General features: G+C 49.2%; 1 protein-coding gene across 2 annotated transcripts in view; it reads left to right on the forward strand.

Moving 5' to 3' along the window:
- The first annotated feature begins 1,686 nt into the window (after window positions 1-1,686).
- LOC114023935 (Krueppel-like factor 5) overlaps window positions 1,687-16,606 on the forward strand; it is a 53,622-nt gene continuing 38,702 nt past the window's right edge. Inside the window, exons 1-2 of one of the 2 annotated variants that reach the window (XM_027836703.1) lie at window positions 1,687-1,796; window positions 3,074-3,231. The gene's annotated coding sequence lies outside the window, so the exon portion shown is untranslated. Of the gene's footprint in view, window positions 1,797-3,051; window positions 3,232-16,606 lie in introns of those variants that run through there. The other variant, XM_027836706.1, reaches the window with a different exon arrangement.

Consider the following 16,606-nt stretch of genomic DNA (forward strand, 5'->3'; position numbering starts at 1 on the left):
CTTCACTATAGACCTCGGTCCTGGTCACCACTGCTCATTATTGGTCTACAATAGAGCAGGTTCTTAATGAGCCCAGGCTGGATCTTAGGGAGTATTGAATGCGCACAAGCCATCCCTTTGGTAAGGCCGTTTCAAATGTTGCCATGGAAGTCCAAATGCTTAGACAGGCCCGGGGTCTTCTGTTCACTCTCACCTTTGACCAGCGCTCACCAGACACAGCTTTGAGTCCCTTCACCCTCCCTGGCAGCCCCTTCTGCTGAAGCCTGGGCCTTCCTTAAAAAGCCTCACTTGGCAGGGGCTCCAACACCAGGCAGAAGCTTCCTTCCTTCAATCTTGCACTTCTCCCTCCCTCCCTTCCTTCCTTCCCTCCCTCCCTCCCTCCCTTCCTTCCTCCCTCCCTCCCTTCCTTCCTCCCCTCCTCCCTTCCTTCCTTCCTTCCTTCCTTCTTCCAGCTCATTATCTATAAAGAACTAGCATGTGAAGGGGATCCCTTTGGATGTGAGCAGCACACTCCCTGGCTTAGCTCTGCCTTAGCTGGCTTGCTTTGAAGCAGGTCCTGGCCATGGGCCGGGAGGCGGGGGACAGAGCCTTCTGGTCTCTTTGGGAAATCAGACTTGCTGGCCTGGCACCTTCCGCTGGCCCACCTGGAGCACCATCACGGGCTGTCTCTTGCCTCACCAATGCTGCTCCTTCAAGTCCCCGCTAAAATATCATCTTCTGCAGGAAGCCTTTCCTTAGACTCCTTTATGCTAGTGTGGCTAGGTGGAGCCCCGGTGCACAGAGCAATGGGCCCGGAGTCAGGAAGACTCAAATTCAAATCTGCGCTCAGACACTGACTAGCTGTGTGACCCTGGGCAAGTCACTCCACCTCTGTGTGCCTCAATTTCCCTAACTGTAAAATGATAGCTCCTTCCTCCCAGGGTTGTGGTGAGGACCAATGTATAAAGTGCTTAGCAGAGTGCCTGGCGCATAGTAGGTACTATGTAAATGTTAGCTCTTCTTAGTGCCTTCCTTCGCTCTGGTGCTTCTCTCTACCTTCTCCTGTAGCTCTCTCATTTGTGCCTAAGTCTTTCCCATGAGACCATGAGCTTCTTGAGGACAGGGACTGCCTTTTGCCTTTCTCAGTATCCCCAGAGCTTAGTCAGTCAGTCAACAAGCATTTATTAAGCACCTACTACGTGCCAGCTACTGTGCTAAATGCTAGGGATACAAAGAGAGGCAAAAAAACAGTCCCTGCCCTCAGGGAGCTCCCACTTGAACAGGGTAGACAATAGGCAAACAGCCACGTGCAAACCAGCTAGAGACAAATGCATAATGAAGAGTGAAAAGAGGGAAAGGCTCGCTTAGTACAGTACCTGGCACGTAGTAGGTGCTTAATAGATGCTGGTAATCTGACTGGCTGAAGTGGAAAGGTCCTTTCTAGTGCCAACATCCCATCTTGGCTATCGGCTCCAAAAGAATCCTGAGCGTGCAGCTTGGACACATGGCTGTTAAACACCTGGCCTGCATGGCACTAGGCTAGGCACTGGGAACACCAAATCCCCAAAAGACCTCGGCGGGGGTGCTATAGTGGCGAGAATGAATTAGCATCAGCATCATTGTCTCTCTCACTTGGGGCTAGACCTGATTTGTATCTTTTTTTAGGTGTAAATCCTCCCACTGAATATTTAACAACCAGCCCTGAACCCTGCCCTGGAGGAGCTTCTCTTCCCCTAGGGGCATACAGCTGAGACCCAGACAAATCAAGATAATGCAATTGGAAGAGGGAGAAAAAACTGACTGCTGGAATCCGAAAGGTCTGTTTTTCCCCTTGGGTCGGGGCTGGAGAAGGCACTGGGGAAGCGATGTCTCCTGCAGGACGCTAGGCTTCTGTTACCACAGGATGATGAAGAGGGCCCGGGAAGACAGGCTCCGCCCGGATGCGGGTGACGGTGGGAACAGGACAGTTCCAGAGAGCCCCTCACCCAGGGGACCCCAAATGGGCAGAGAAGAGTCTGTGTGCCTCATTGGCCGTTGACCCTGAGGAGTTTGTCCCACTCCCTAAGGGCTTATGATGACAGAGACAGATGTCTGCCTAGTTTGGCTGCTCCAAATCCCAAGGCCCCTGGGGACTCTGTTCAGATGTCTGGGGCTCGCTGAGCTTGAACCTATGCCTCCCAGCAGCCCTAGAGGCTCAGCTCAAGATGTTCTCCAAGGAGGCACCCTGAGCATCTACCCTCCTGTAGGGAAGTCCCCAGTGGCCCTTCTCTGGAAGCCCAGGCCCCTTAAGTAGCCTGAGTTTCAGGATGGGGGAGATAGTAGAGTTCCCCGCCCCCCAGCTGCCTCAGTGCCCTGGGTTAGGGGAGTCCCCTTTAGAGCCAAGCCTCTCCTATCTCTGGCTCCCTGGGCACCACATGTCAGGAAGGACAGCACTAAGCTTAGGTGGGCCGAAAGCAGGGGGCCAGGAGAGGAAGGAGACCCAAAGTCAAGCAACATTAAAGATCGCTTGAAAGGACGGCCCATGTTTGCCAGGTAGAAGATGTTGGGGCCTGGGTATGGGGCCGACAGGAGAGGCAGGGGGAGGATCAGATTGGTTCTGCTTGGCCTTGGGGCAGAACTAGGAAGGTCCAAGGCCTAACCCAAGGGATACATTTTCTAACAATTAGAGCTCTCCTAGAGTGGAATGGGCCACCTCCCATGCATAGGCTAGACCAACCCTCTGATAGTGCTTGGCCTAGGGGTAGGCATACTATCAGGGCTAATAATAATCTCTGACCCTGGGCTTCCAACTCCCTCCCACTGGGTGGAGTCCGGGCAATTGTTAAGCTGGCCTTAGGGAGTACAAGGTCAAGAGGGGAGCCCGAGATCTTGGGGCCTGGGAAACTTGCCCAACTCAAGCTGGAGCCCTAGATCTGGCAACATTTGACAACTTTTTGACTCTCTTGGAGTTGAAGCCCTAAGCTCAGGCTGAGAGCAAGAAGTAGCCAAAGGCCAGCAAGGCTCAGGATGTTCTGTTCCCTCAGAGAATGGTGATTGCGATCATTCCAAAGCAGGGGCCGCACATTTAGGGTCACTGGCTCGTCTCCGTTCCCAGAGCTCCCTGGCCTTCACCTGGGATCCAGCACGACCCATGTGACCATCCCGATGACTGTAGCAGACAGGACCTGCGAGACACCCAGGCCGAGCCGCTCGATGTTCACAGAAGAAAACAGGCCCAGAGCAGGCGGTGACTTGGCTAGGGACACGCATCTAGTAAGTGAGAGATGTTCGTGTCTGTCTTGTCCCTAAATGTGACACACTTTGCTCTGCTCTGCTTGGCCACTGTCCTTGCTTGTCGGCTTCATGTGTCTGCTACAGGAGTCCACTGGCCTTCTTGGGGCTGGCTGTTGGCCACACTGCCTCTGCCTTTGTGGAGGAACAGCTTTGTTTTCCTCTATTTTTCCTGATTCGTGTCTGGGTTCCCAGAAACTGAAGGAGACCTTAAAGATGGTCTGGTCCAGCTGCCCAGTTTGATGCCTGGAGAAAGTGAGGCCCCAGAGGGTACCTGCCTTACCCTTGTTGCATGCGGAGGTAGGGGTCAGAGGCCGCTTTGGAGGGTTGGTGCCTCGGTGGTCACGATTCACTCTCCTGCTCTGTCTGCCCCTGGGTGACCTTGGAGGAGGGGACACATCAGAGTTGAGGAGGATCCAGGCTGCCAGAAAAGGATGTGGGGACTTGGTGGCCTCTTCTTGCCATGCAATGAGCCCGTGAAAGCCCAAGGCCACACGGGGGTAAGGCTGGCACTTGAATCCAGCTCTCCAGACTCCAAGTTTGGGGCTCTTTTGGCCAGGTAAAGGGTGTGGCTTTTCTGTGTGTGTTTAGGCTAGGACCCCCCCCCCCAGCACCACTCCCTGCCCCCGCCCCCACCTTTCTGAATGGCTGGGCCCCAGGAAGGAATAACAGCTAGTGGCATTTCTGTGGTGCCCCAGGGCCTGCCAAGTACTGCCCAGCTTCCCGGGTGTTTTACACATGAGGTGGTTGAGGGGGCACCTCCTGGGTCGGGGGTGGCAAAGAGAAGCAAATGCTGGATCCAGGGCAGAACGACTCCACTGCTTCTGCTTCTGATTTATTTTTTCCCCACCAAGAATGATCTTTGGAATGAAGAGGACAGGAGAAGTGGTGCTAGCGAGAGGACGGTGAGTCAAGTTCAAAGCAGCCCCAAGGAGCTGGCTCCCAGGCCCTGCAAGAACCCCTGGCAGTGCAGGGGGTGGGGGCAGGGACCGTGGAGGATGGGAGGGCCACGAGTGCGAAGACCAGCCTGGTTTCCTCAGGGAGAGGGAATCCCAGACTACGCTCATTGCCTTCTTGGCCCCAATCACTAGCCCGGCAGGGCTGGCACAAACAGCAGCGGGCAGTTTATGGAGTCTTTGGTAAGGAAATGGCCAGATTGGCTTGACTGCCGGCTCAGAGCAGGGAACCCCAGGAGATGCGAATGGGAGGGCAGCTTCTGCTGGCTCTCTCCATTCACCTGCCAAAATCGAAGCACTGCTCTGACTGTGATTGGGAAGTGAGGAAGAGGGATTGAGGCCCGATGAACTTGAGATGTCTTGGGGGGTGTCCAGTTGGAGACAGATGAGGCTGGAGGTCAGGAGAGAGGTGAGGGCTGACATCAGCATAGAGATTGAGTTCAGGGAGCTGTCTGAAGGCAGTGACTGGTGTGGGCTTAGGGGTCTCAGAGGCCGCTTGCAAATGCCACCCGGGGGCTTCATCTTCTTCACCAGAGTTGAGTAATAACAATAATAATAACGCACTTTACAAATCTTATCATCACAGCAACACTGAGATGTGGGTGCTGTTATGGGCCCCATTTTGCTGATGAGGAGACTGCCTAGGCTCACATAGCATGGCTAGTGCCTGAGGCAGAGCCCACGTGGTTCCCTCCCCCCCACTTTATTGGTGGGGAAAATGAAACTGAGGAAGCTTAAGTGATTCAGCCCAGGTCACAGAGCTGAGATTCCAAACTCCAAGGCCCCCAGGACCTCCTCGAGCACTCGAGCACACAGTCACAGATGCACACAGAGACAGACACACAAACACAAACACACACACACACACACGCACACACACACACATACACAAAGCTGGACTTGGGAGTCAAGGAGACCTAAATTTGAATCCTGGCTTTAGCGCTTCTCATAAAAACATCGATTTATCATAGGTAGTTACTAGCTATGTGACCTTGGGCAACTCACTTCATGTCTTGGTGCCTTCTGTTCCCCATCAATAAAGTGGGGGTAATAACAGGGGGCCTCTGGGAGGGTCAACTGAAATGTCTCTCAAGGCCTCCTAAGCCTCCAAGACCGAGCACAGAGCACAGAACTACTTTTACCCAGATCCCCACAGGACCAGGAGGGCTCATAACCCTAAATGCCCCCCCCCCCATTGTGCCCGTCACAACACAACAGAGAAAACTGTTTAAAAGTGAATGTCCCAGGGTGGGAGAGCCCACTGCCTGACAGGGGCCTTGGACCAGCAGATGGGAACAATGCTATGATGAGATCTGAGCCATTAGACCTGTCGGCTGCTGGGCCTGGGCCTTGGGTTCAAATCCCGTTCCTGACACTTGGGAGTTGGCTGGGTCCGGCGTTTCAGGCTGCTCCTTGTATGGCAAAAATAGGTCTTGATCTTTACTGGGGAGGGAGTTCCCAAGCACCCCAGGGGAAATCTCCAATCCTTATGGATTTGATGCCTTGTTAGGTAAACAAGGAATTTTAAGGAGATCTGGCTTCCTGTGGGAAGTTCTCAATGACAGCATCTTAATGTCTTCGAAATCCCAGAGGGAAACCCTTCCCACTGAGGAGTCCTGCAGGGGTCTCCCTACTGTGATGCACTGATGGAACCCTAATTCCAAGCCTACTCATCTTGGGGAATCCCTTGTTATCTTTCCCTAAATCCTCCTCAAAAATTCTTGCAATGCGTCGAAGGCTGCCCTGTGGTTCTTTTTAGATCTCAAGTCATTTAGACGAAACACAGCTGGGCGAGGCCGGTTGAGGCCTCTCACTCTGGCCAGATGCCCAGGCCCCACCTTGCCCTTGTGGGCCTCTCTGGCCCAGTGGTTGTAAGTTACCATAGGCACAGCCGGTTCAGCCTGCTGGGTTTCCTTGGTCATTGTGGTGATCTGTGATTCAAAGTTCTGCTGCATGAACAGCTGGGGTTAAAGAGGGGCTTCTGTACCAGCAAGACTGAGCATATGTGTGCACACATGTCCATGTGAGTGCATGTGTGTGTGCATACACATTTGCCTCTAAGAGCGGTATGTAGGCATGCATTATGCAATGTCATGACATGCGTGCATGGGACAAGAGGAACACTATGGGCAGATATTAGAGCCATAGGGAGGTTCCTTAGTTGAGGTGCTGGGAAGGTGTTGGGGAGCAGGGAGTCTGTGTTGGCAGAAAGGTATGGGCACTTGCCTCCAGTCCTTGGTTGGCCCAGCAGTCCTTGGGCTAAGCCAACACTGCACTGTGCAGTTCATTTCTTTCTGATGGGCCCCAGTCTGCTGTGTTCTTAGCCAGATGGTCTTCATGAGCAGGGCCGTTCCCCTCTTCACACCTACCCTTTGTCCCACTGTTTTACCTCCAAATGATTGTCGTTATTATCTTGCACCTCAGTTGTCTGTAGAGTGATTTCAGGACTCTCTTCATCTTTCTCACGTTCACACAATCCAGCCTTGAGCTCTGAATATTCGGAATGACCCTTTATTTCTCTCAGGAACATTTTGTAATTGCATCCTTGCTGCCTCTCAGTTCAAGCATGCCACAAGAGGGCTGGCAAACAGGATTTTGGAGGGACTGTGCCAACAAGGGATTCCCTGAGGTCCTGTCTAGTCATGAGCCCCTCAGCCAGCTGGCTTTGCATTAGGACATCGGAACTGGCTTTGGAGCACAGTGGTATTTGAAGACAAAGAATTGCTTGTATTTCTAGGGAGCATCCCCAAAGCTAAGGGCTGCACAAATGGCCTTAGGGGTCGTGCGCTCCATCCAATGCTTTGCATGTTGTGTCCTTTAACGTTCACCAAAGCACTGACCGAGATAGGTGGCACAAGCGTTGCTATCCCCATTTGTTGCTGTTGTTCAGTCGTTTTCAGTCGTGTTGGACTCTCCGTGACCCCATTTTAGGGCTTTCTTGGCAGAGATACTGGAGTGGTTTGCCATTGCCTTCTCCAGCGCATTTTACACGCGAGGAAACTGTGGCAGACAGGGCTAAGTGACTTGCCCAGGGCCACACGGCTAGGAAGTGTCTGAGGCTGTATTTGAACTCAGGTTCTCCTGACTCCAGGGCAGGCACTCTATCCACTGTGCTACCATTTTACAGCTGAATAAGTGAAAGATCATTTACTCTGTCCCAGCAGCAAACAAGACAGTCCCTGCCTACAAGGAGATGACCTTTTGATGGGGAGGAGGTGGTGAACAGGGAGGAGCCACAGGGCACAGAAGTCAAGGGCACGCTGACCAGGGTCATGGACCAGGCCCTGCATGCAGTTAGGTCTTCACCAGGCATGGTGGTGGTAATTCCATGACCGGTCATCAGAACGAGGGTTGGAGAGGGGAGGAAGCTTGGGCGGTGAGTCAGAAATGGAGGCTGGGGCACCGACCATGGGGACTTGGCCAAAGTGTCTGTAAAAGGAAATAAGGCACTCTCTGGGGTCTGGTAGAGATGAGGGCCTCAGTTTGTCAGGAAAATGAGAGGGTTTGACTGGGTGATTGCTAAAGTCCCTTTCAACTTTGACCCTCCAGGAACTGAGAAGGGAAGTATGAGGTGGTGCTATTATAAAGAGATGCATCATTTCTGTGTCCATGGGGTTGGGAAAACCTGAGTTCAAATGGAGCCCATGACACTTCCTAGCTGTGTGGCCCTGAGTAAGTCACTTTACCTCTGTCTGCCTCAGTTTCCTCAGCTGTAAAATGGGGAAGACAAAAATAGCCCCTATGTCCCAGGGCTATCGTGAGGATGAAATGAGATAACGCATGTACTGTGCTTTACAAATCTCAAGGCGCTGTAGAAATGCTAACAATTTTGATTGGTTTATGATTGCTTCACTTCGGCTGGCTCTGTCACTGCCACCTGGACTTCCTTTTGGCTGCTCTGGTTCCACCCTGTGCCTGATCTAGGTGCCTGCAGTCCCCAGAAGGAGCCCTTGATGGCTCAGAATTTATAATTGTTATGAGCCTGTGAACACACTGGGGACCTGGGAACAAAGATGCCTGAATGATCAGGGCAGGAAGAAACTGTCCAGTCGTCCTGAGAGCTAGCTCTGAGCACTGCTGAACATTTGTTCTTGGCCCATGCCGAGCCATCAGGGGGTGCTGGGAGCAGCTGGGCTTCAGTGAGCAAAGACTGGGTACCCATTTGTCAGGGCTGATGCAATGGGGGGCCATGTTCCATTCTGGGTCAGGCCAGATGGTCTTAGAGAGTCCTCAAGTGACAGTTTCCTGTGGAGTTTCCTCTACCAACTCCAGATCCAGAGCTCTTTCCCCTTCACGTTGGCTCTCGGACTTTAGCTTGATTTTCGGATGTGGCTGCCACCGAGCCAAAGTCCTATCTAGAATAACACTACAGTCGCAGCCACCATTTTCCCCCGACTCATTTCAGAGCATTCTTTTCCTTCCCCTTTCTACCTGGTGCTCAGGCCTGGGCTGTTGTCATCTCTACCCTTTTATCCTTCAGTCTGTGCCTTAGCCATTCCCATGGCTCAAAATCCATGAGAGAAGCTCAGGATCTCGGAGCTGGAGGAAACAGCTGACACCACAGTCCAGCCCTTGCCTGGACAAGAATGGTCCCTACAGTAGATCCAATGTCTCTACTGCAAGCTCTTCAGGCAGCCCTTTCCTTTTTTTTTTTTTTTTTTGGCTAGGCAATGGGGTTAAGTGACTTGCCCAGGGTCACACAGCTAGTAAGTGTCAAGGGTCTGAGGCCGGATTTGAACTCAGGTCCTCCTGAATTCAGGGCCAGCGCTTTATCCACCGCCACCTAGCTGCCCCAGGCAGCCCTTTCCATGCAGCCCTCATGGCTAGCAAGTTGCTCCTGACTTCAAGCCTAAATCTGCCTCTTGGCACCTCCCCCATTCCCACCTCCCGTACTGCTCCTGGCTCAGCTCGCATTTGGGCTTTTTGATGTTCTGATCGACAACTCCCCCGCGCCCCATACTCTGTCAATGTCACTTGGCTGCCATTTGTTCTACTGGCCTGCCTTTAGTGGGCGATCTCCCCTGTGTTGAGGCATCTTAGGGTAGGACTTCTGTAGAGGAAGCTCCTCCGTGCCCCCTCAGAGCTGAGCAGCTGGACAATTGGCTTCCTTGGTCTGGGCAGCGCGGGCTAGCGTGTCAAGGACCTGTGATCTTGTCAGGGTGGGGATTTCTGCTGATGTGGAATGTGGCTCTGCTGACACACGCTTAAAGAACTGCCAGAGGTTTAGAATGGTTCCCTGACTTGACTTGACTTGCAACTTCCTCATTACAGAGCTAATTAAGTAAGGGGCAGAGGATGGATTTGAACTCGGGCTCTTCCGACTCTTTAGGCATTGCTCTAGGCTAGGCTGCCTGTCTTCAGTTGCTGCAGATTAGGGTAACCTTCACTTCTGTACAAGCCCAACATCCCGGAAAGCCGCTGCCGCCCTCCTCCCCCGTCTGGGCTACAATGAGCTAATGGTGTGGCCCGTTTCCTCCGCTCGGGTGGTTGGTTCTGTCCAGCTGGACGATGGCCAGCTCCCGGCACAGACCACAGTCCAGTGAGGGGATGTCCAGGGTCACTGGCCCACTTTCTTCTCTTCCCCACTTCAGTCTCTTCGTATATACCAGAGCGAGATGAAAGACATTGTTGGCACATTCCAGGGGAGTGAGATCGTCACTGAGTTGGCCCTTGTGTAGTTGTGCAACCAGGAACTTTGGGAGGGAGCTGGCTCCCCTTCACTCAGGGGGCCTGTTGTGTCAGGCTCTCACGAACTGCCTTCGAGGTCTCTGCAGCCTCAAAACAGGTTTGCTTCTTAGTAACTAGTATGTTGAGACTTTATCCCCAGGGTCAAGGCTTAAATGGAGCTGGATCTCAAATCTGCTTTCTTTGGGGGGGAATAGGAGGGGAAACTGTGATAAGGATTCTTGTATGGCTCCCAGAATCCTATACGTATGTGAAGGCAAAGCCCGCGTATTATTTAGTATATGAGAGCGTTTTTCTACTGGCGTACTGCAGCCAGGGTATTCTGGGAGACCGAGCTTGGGGAGGGGAGAGTGGAGAGTTTATTTGAGGGGTGAGTCATAAAAATCATTCCTCCCTCTGAGCTCCCTTGGACCCTCTTTCCCTGGAAGCATTCAGGCTACCAAAACATGGGCTAAGAACTTCTAGGAATGTTTAGCCCTGAGAAGACACAGAATGGAGGAGAATCATGCTTTCTCCCAGGGCTCTGGTGTGCCAGAGGGATTGGTCTTGTAGAATTGACAGAAATCAGTGGCTGTAGGAAGTGGGCACATTGAAACCTAGTGACAGGACCAACTTGCCACCAACAAGAGCTGTTGGGAGAGTAGGTGGGCTCCCATTCCCTGGAGGTCTTCAGACAGAGCCTGAACCCCAACATTTGAGGGGTGATGCCAGGCACTGTGCTAAGTGCTTTTAGAAATCTTCCCAACAACCTTGCTGAGTTAGGTGCTATCATTATCCCCATTTTACAGATGAGGAAACTGAGGCAAACAGAAGTTAAGTGACTTGCCCAGGGTCATACAGCTAGGAAGTATCTGCAGCTGCATTGGAATTCGGGTTTTCCTGACTGCAAGCCCAGTGATCCACTGCTCTCAGCTACCTTGCCCAGGGACCAGGTTGTAAAGGTCTTTGAAGACCAAACAGAGGATTGTTGATCCTGGAGGCTATGGGGAACCAGTGGAGTTTGTGGAGTTGGGGTGGGGAGGGGGACGCGATCAGACCTGTGCTTTGGGAAAATCTCTTTGATGGCTGAAGGGAGAGACCTGGGGGGGGGGGGCCTCCACCTCCCTTGGAGGCTATGGTGAAAGGTCAGGTGTGAGGTGAGGAGGTACCTTTCTTCCCTCCCTGCCTGGAATACTCTCACTCCTCAGTTCCGCTTCCTGGCTTCCCTGGTTTCCTTCCAAGCCTAACTAAAATCCCACCTTCTACAGGAAGCCTTTCCCCAGCCATCCCTCTAGATTCTACTACTTTTCCTCTGTTGATCATTTCCAATTTCTAATGTCTTTGTCTGTACTCGTTTGCATACTGTCTCCTCATTAGATTATGAGCTCCTCATCTTTGACCTTTCTTTATAGCATAGGCACTTAGCACAGTGCCTGACACATAGTAGGTACATAATAAATGTTTATTGACTGCAGTTGGTTGAGATTGTGGCAATGTCAGAGGAGATAAGAGAGCGTATGTGAGAGAAATTACAAAAGTCAGAACATCAGAACTGGGCAACAGACTGGATGTGGGAGGAAGAGAGGAGAGTGGTGCCCTGGACAGTAATAGAGACGTTGGGGAGTGGGGCGAGGAATGATCGGTTCCATTTTGGACATGTTGAATTTAAGCCATATGTGGAACATTCAGTTAAGATGCCCAAGAGGCAGATTGAAATGCAGGACAGGAGTTAGCAGAGAAGTTTGGGCAGAATGAGTAGATTGTAGGCATCAGTGTAGAGATGGTCATGAAATTCATGGGAGCTGAGAAGTTGGTCAAGGGAAGTAGTGGAGAGGGCCCAGGAGAGAGCCTTGGGGGCCTCCCACTGGTAGCCACTCCCGGGTCAGGCCCAGGAGAGAAGGAGGGGCTTCTCTTCAGTGGGGCCCACCCATTTCTTTCTCCATAACCACCCTTGTTGTGCATTCAGTGGCCAGCGTGGATTTAATTCTCTTTTCTTTCTTTGGCCCCTCTTGGCCTTGCCACATTTTCCCTTCTGCTACCTAGTTTTCGTTTTCATGGTACCTTAACATCTGCTTCCTTTAACAGACAGGACACTTGTCAGATTATTTCCTGGGTTTTGCTGTGACAAAGATTTGTTATGTTTTTGAGCCAGATTTTTTTTTCCCCCGAAATGGGAAAAGCAAAAAAACTGGGAAAGGCCCAACTGTTCACTGAGCCCAGGACTTGCCATTCGTTTAGACGTGGCCAAGGCATTGAGAGAAGGGAGTTGAGGGTTGGGAACAGGTATCTATTTACCACCTACTGTGTGGCAGGCATGGTGCCAAGTGCTTTGGATTCTCACAATGAACCTGGGAGGTAGGAGCTATAGTGATCCCTGTTATGGAGTTGAAGAGACTGAGGCAGGCAGTTAGTGAAGTGGCTTGCCCAGGGTCCCACAACTGGGTACGTGTCTGACTTTGAATTTGAACACAAGCCTTCCCCAACTCTAGCCCAGCTCTCTATGCACTATGGCACCCATGCCGCTTGGTAGAGCGCTAAAGCTTCTCTCACACAGGAAGCAGAAACTGACAAGTCTTTCTGGAGGCAGAGGCTGGATTCAGAGTAATCATTTTGAAGGGATTCTTAGTCAGAAACAGGGTGGACCAGCTGGTCATTCGGGCTGCAGCAGAATTTGGGAATTACATCCGGAGAAGGGGTCAGAATGTGTGGAGGAGGCCCCTTCTGCAGCCTCATTATTATCGTTGTTGTTAATGATCCCTTTGGTTGTTAAACGTTGGCAATTCTTCTGCCCGTATTGAGGGGGAGTGACTTTGAGTCTTAAATGTGTGCTAATTATGTGGCCCAGAGTTGGTGGGGTTGTTTTTTTTTTTACTTCTTATCTATGAGCCAGAGCCTGTGTTAGCCAGAGTCACAAAGAAGTACATGGGTCATAAATATTCAAATAAATCCGAAGTGAAGGCAGTGGCTAAGGAGCCACTCCTCAAATGTGTCATGGGGAGGCAGGGAGAGAGTGCATTCCAGGCACGTGCGTGTGCGTGTGCACAAAAAGCTCTGAATTTCATAATTGCGACTGAGCGCCTTCCCTTTTCTGACCAACTCTTGGTTTAGTTGAACATTTCCGTACTCCTGCTTCTGAAAGGCGTCAGCACATTCTCTTCTCTCTTTATTTTTAATGATGTGACTTTCTATGTTCAGGTCACATTGATTCTGAACTCATTGTGGCAGATAGATAATAGTAACTCTTGATTTCAGACAGATACTACCAACTATGTTAAGGAAAGGTCCATTTATTCTAATGCTACTTACTGGTGTTTTGTTTTTTTTTTAAACATAAATATGTGTTGTGTGTTTTCCAAAACCTTTTTATGCATCTATCAACCCCATCATTTGGTTTTTATCATTTTTGTTGTTAGTATGGTCTGTTGTGGTTACTGTTGTTAGCCTCGCATTGAACCAATCCTGTATTTATGATCTAAATACAATTTTAGCATATAATTTTTTAATATGGTACCATAGCTTCTTTGATAACATTCCTCATTGGTATTTGTCAGGATGCTATTCTGTGTTTTCCTACTCTGATCATTCTCCCCTTTAGTCTTAGGACAATATCTCTCTCCTAGAAGGAATTTGGTTGGATACTTACTTTCCAATTTTTACAAACAGTTTTGGTCCTATTGGAAGGAGGTGGTCTTTGGGTGTTTGCTCTGATTCGCTTGGAAATCCATTTGCCGATACAAATCAATTCCTAGGGAGTTGCCCTATGTCTTCCTTAATTTCCTTTTCGGACGTAGGGTTATTGAAATTCTCCTTCCTGTTTTGCTCATTGGAGTACTTTCTATTTTTGTAAATATTCATTTCTTTGAGCAGTTTTATGTAATTGAGCAAAGTAGCTTCCCATAATTCCCTCATTTCCTCCTCTTTGTCACTTTTTATTTTGACGTTTTATTTGTGCCCTCTTTGTTTGGACCAAGGGAACTAAGGTGAATCTTTAATTCATTTTGGGTTTTTTTTTAAAGATCCTACTTTCATTTAGTTATTTCTGGCAACACTCTGAACTCGCTCTTCCATAGGGTTCTGGGGGTGCCCTTCTCTAATTCGATCAGCTTGAGCCTCTATTCTGGTGCATGTTCTCCCCCACCCCTCAATCAACAGGCAGTGATTGCAGCCTCAGTTCCATTGAACTAATTAACATTGCTTAGTTTTTTACAAAAAGATTTCTATTGCAAAGGCATAGCGAAACCAGAAGCTGCCAATACTCAGTGTGTGGCAGCAGGTTTCCCCTATATCACTTTGACCCCTGGGAAGGGTACATTTGTCCCCCCAAGTTCACTTCCAAGTGGGCCGTAGCTGCTGTAGAAGTCCTCATCTCAGGCAAGGCCCAACTCAATCTTTCAGGTTATTCCAGGTGATGCCTAGGCTTGGTCCTGGGATCCCCACCACACAATCTGATATGAACTCTGGCTCCCAGACCTCTGCTACCTTGCTCATCCAATTTGTCAAATCTCGTAAGGTCATGGGCATCTCTAGTCTATTTCACCCAAAAGCGAGACAGAACAGAAACAGAGGCAAAGAACAGAGGTTCATTTTCCCAGGCAACAAGAAGGCATTGGATGGGAACACCTCTTCCTCAACCCAGGAGGTCTGTGCCCTGTCTAGAGGCTCACAGAATGTCTCTCTTCAAATGCCACCAAAGAGGAAAAGAACTGGAGCAAGCCCTTGTCAGTGCACTCTAGTTCTAGCCCCAGAGCCCATCGAACGTCTGCTTTTCCCTACATGATTACAAACCTGTGAGCAGGACCCTTCTATTCCACATTATCATGCCTTTCTGGAAGCAGCCTCCCAAGCCTCTTCCATGCAAAGATTGCATCAATCAAGCGCACTGTGTTCACTTGGCATCCCTCTGTTACACATAATTCAGTGGTGTTTTATTTTCAGTTTTGTTTATCTCTTCCTAGATTTTCAGAATTTCCATGTTTAGGTTTAGTTATGGTTTTCTGATGGACTGCTTTTCTAGTGTTTTTAATTACACACTCAATTCATTGATCTGTACCTTTTCTCTTTTGCTAATGAAAGTGTTTGGAGTATGTTATCTCATCATTGTCATTTTCTTTGATGAAATTATATATTGTTTCCATGATTTGTTCTTTGACCCACCAATGCTTTAAGATTAAATCATTTGGACTCCATTTCATTTTAACTCTGTTTTGAATGACCTTTATTGATAACAATTTTATTGCATTGTTGTTGGTAAAGGATGCATTTAATTTTTCTGCATACATTTTTGAGGTTTTTATGCCCTAAGATGTGGTCAGTTTTTCTCAAGTTGCCATGCATAGTTAGAAGTAACTATACTCTTTTCAATTCATACCCAATAATTTCCAGACATCTATCATATGTAACTTCTTCTAAATTCTTTCTGGGTCCTTAGCTCTTTCCTTGTGTATCTTTCTGTTAGATTTGTCTTAAGTCTGAAAGGGGTATGTTGAGGTCCCCAGGCATTATAGTTTTTCTGTTTCTGCCTTTAATTCAAATAGCATTTCCTTTGAGTACTTAGATGCTGTGTGTGAAATTTGGTGCATTTATAGTTTTATTTCATTATCTATGTTTCCTTTAAGCATATTGCAGTTTCCTTTTTCATTCCTTTTTACCTTGTTTGTTTTTGCTATTGCCTTATCTAAGATCGTGGTAGCCATCCCTGCTATTTAAAAATTTCTCTGATGTAATGAATTCTTCTCCAACTTCACATTTTAACTCTATGTGACTCTATTCCAAATGAGTTTCTTGTAAACAACATAGCATTCAATTCTACTTTCTAATACATCATGCTGTCTTCTTGTACCTTCTGGGTGACTTCATATCCCGGTCATATTATTGGTTATGATTGTTAATTGTGTATTTCTCGCCATAGTGTCACCTTATACTTTTTCTTCACTTTGCTCCACACTCGCCCTCTTTACAAAGAATTTGGTGAAAGAGAAATATGGTAATCAACATGAGGAAAGTATACAACTCTTTCCTTTCCTCTCTCTACCACAGACACCAATCACTCATTCTCGTACTTTCTCTGAAGCTTGTTTTGCTGGGAACTATTCAGGCCCCTGAGCTTGGTTGGGGGATGAGGGGTATGGGGAGGGGGGTTCACCAAGTCCTGGGCATGGGGAGCAACAAACACCACCCACAGAAAAGAAACTCACCATGACAGACAGGAAATAACTGTGTGTACATATGTGACAACTTTGTGTGTATCAGCATGGATTTTAATTAGGTAATTATTATAAACAGAGAAATCATAATTATATAAATAATGGTTTGCTCATCTCTTACGGGAGATATGGGGGCACCATGTGCCACGCAGGGTCAAATCACCAGCACTGCTTCTCTTCGAACTCTGGTAGGGGCAGCCAAGAGTCCCAGGATTGGCAATGCCTCCCAGACCGCCTATCCTGCTTCCTATGTAGCTGGGTGGTGCAGTGGACAGAGTGCCAGTCCTGTGACTCTGGACAAGTCACTTAGCCTCTCTCTGCCTCAGTTTCCTCATCTGTAAAATGGGGATTATAATAATAGCACCTACTTCCCGGGGTTGTCGTGAAGATCAAATGATAGATCGAAAGATCGAATTGTAAACCGTAAAGTGCATATTAAGCATTATATAAATGGTAGCTATTATTAGTGTCGCTCTGCTGTCATTATTGTTAATTATTCCCTATGGAAAAGGGGCTGCTATCTTTGCTGCCACC

Source organism: Vombatus ursinus, unplaced genomic scaffold (genome assembly GCF_900497805.2).
Source record: "Vombatus ursinus unplaced genomic scaffold, bare-nosed wombat genome assembly UNPS02014819.1, whole genome shotgun sequence".
Classification (NCBI taxonomy): Eukaryota; Metazoa; Chordata; class Mammalia; order Diprotodontia; family Vombatidae; genus Vombatus; species Vombatus ursinus.